Source organism: Sinocyclocheilus anshuiensis, unplaced genomic scaffold (assembly GCF_001515605.1).
Source record: "Sinocyclocheilus anshuiensis isolate Anshui unplaced genomic scaffold, SAMN03320099.WGS_v1.1 scaffold489, whole genome shotgun sequence".
NCBI classification, from domain to species: domain Eukaryota; kingdom Metazoa; phylum Chordata; class Actinopteri; order Cypriniformes; family Cyprinidae; genus Sinocyclocheilus; species Sinocyclocheilus anshuiensis.
The window spans coordinates 199,574-202,134 of record NW_015537958.1 but is presented as its reverse complement, the minus strand read 5'-3'; positions in this window follow the sequence as shown (position 1 = coordinate 202,134).

Genomic DNA, 2,561 nt, shown 5'->3' with positions numbered 1-2,561 from the left:
CACACTCTTTCTGCCCAGCGACACACACCTTTGGATCGACTACATGTCTTCAGAGCGTTAAACGTGCATTCATAGTGTGAGAGTCATGTGTGAGCTAAAGGCACTACAATTAATTTTTATGCTGAAGCTTTTTTCTTTTCTTTTTTTTTGATCAGGGTTCTTTTTGTAGCAAGTGCTTTCAGCTGAAATTGAATGGAATGTTCCATGTTTCTCAAGGGCAACTGTGATGTTTTCTTAACGTACATGTCTTTTAATGACCTTTAACATGATTATTTGTTTGCACTGGTGTAGACTGTACTGTACTCGGGGTGTTGGACTTTTTTAATTAGTGGGAATGTTTGCGTACTGCAGAAACATGCAGTTTTGTTAGAGTGAGCTAGATGACTTTTTTTTTTTTTATGCTTGAAATTGTAATTTTTTTTTGTCGTTTGTCACAGGTTTGCTGGTTAGATTCATAAGTACAGCATGTGCTTGTGGAGGGAATTAAGGCCAGATCTTCCTCTCTTCTGCTTAAACTTTAACCGAATACATTAGCACTGCCAGAGTAATCTGTGAAATCAGCGTAACCCTTCAGATTGCTGCAGTCGTCTTGATGGTGTGATTGAGAGTGTTGCATATCAGAAGATGTGAATGGTATTTCCAAAGATTCCCGCTATTTTTCCAGCTCTCCATATAGATGTGACGGTAAGCAGTGTACCCCTTACGTTTTAGTGTACCTCTCTGTGAATTTGTAACAAAAGTGATACTAATAGTAGTGATTAAGTTGCATCGAGAGAAGACATTTTACTTTTATTTCACAGTGATGTAAAATAAAGTTTAAAATATGAAGAAAAAAAAAGTTGTGATTGTGAGTTGTTCCTAATCTATTTTCATGTCATTGAGATTAACAACAACAAGATTGTTAATGTGTGTGTGTGTGTGTGTTATGAATGTATAATTGAAAAGAACCGACCGTCTTCAGAAAAGCTTTGATGTCATTTTCATTTCGTCTTTCCTAGCGTTTTGTATTTGATTACTGAGTTATCTCCCGCTCCAACAGCGCCTCCTGCTGGCAGAGAATGAATTTGCATTTGCAAGGCTGTGGGAAACACTGGTGTCCATCAACAAACATTGAGAAGGTGCTTTGAGCCATGTATTACTATGAATTAGGCTACTACTACTACTACTACAACTACTATTATCATTTTGTGCCCTGCAATAATCATTTACTCAAACTCGCTTTTATGAGATAAAGGGAAAAAAATCGGCCAAAAAATCTGCATCATATATCGGCTATCGGCTGCCCTGATTTCTAAATATCGGCATCAGCATCAGCCAGAGAAAAACCGTTATCGGTCGACCTCTATTGCTGACACTTAAATTAATTGGAGTGTTGCATATCAGAAGATGTGAATGGTATTTCCAAAGATTCCCGCTATTTTTCCAGCTCTCCATATAGATGTGACGGTAAGCAGTGTACCCCTTACGTTTTAGTGTACCTCTCTGTGAATTTGTAACAAAAGTGATACTAATAGTAGTGATTAAGTTGCATCGAGAGAAGACATTTTACTTTTATTTCACAGTGATGTAAAATAAAGTTTAAAATATGAAGAAAAAAAAAGTTGTGATTGTGAGTTGTTCCTAATCTATTTTCATGTCATTGAGATTAACAACAACAAGATTGTTAATGTGTGTGTGTGTGTGTGATTGTACTCCACTCTCTGAAAGCCTTCTCAGGTTTTGTAGTCTATTGTGATAGTTGTGCATGGGTTACTGGTTTATCCTGAGCAGTTTACGGTTTACTGTTCTCTTCTATTATATTTCTTCTTTTTATTATTTTATGATTTTAGGACCGTTTACTGATTCTGTAAGCGGTATGTTAGCACAACTGTATCATGAACCATAGGCTTTATTATCTACACAAAGCTAATCTTGGAATAGTTAACATAAGGGTCATAATCATTCATCATATCTTGAGTATCTAAACTTAAGTATCGTCCTGTGGGACGCTTGGCGCTCTTTTTCTTCTTGTCCTTTTTCTCTATCAAATCATTTAGTAATCATCATAAAATATATGTCATTTCAAAGCGTAGAAGCCCAAGATTTATCCTGTGAAAACCATTTTGAAATCGGACATAATTAATTGTTTTGCCACTTTTGCACTTTATTTTTTTCAAAAAATTAATGTTTATTTGTTATGCATGTTATGTATATTTATTAAAAACAAGTTTTGTAATAACCAATTGTTCTGGTCCGGACCTTTGAATGTAGACTTTGGAGACACAAGACTCTAGACCAGGGGTTCTCAATGTATGTACTTCAGTAGGGCTGCACAATTATGACAAAAATCATAATTGTTGATTATTCCCTTGGAATTGGAATTGCGATTATTAATTGCAATTATCACAATTTACATTGAATGATGTTTTGAATAGATTTATACCATTGTTACCATTGAAGCAACTGCATGCCATATTATTATATAAACAATTCTGCCTGAAAAACGTTTATTGCTTTTGTATAGCGTTAAGCCTCAAATGTCAATTATACATTGGTTTGGTTTCTTCTTTAAATTATATATA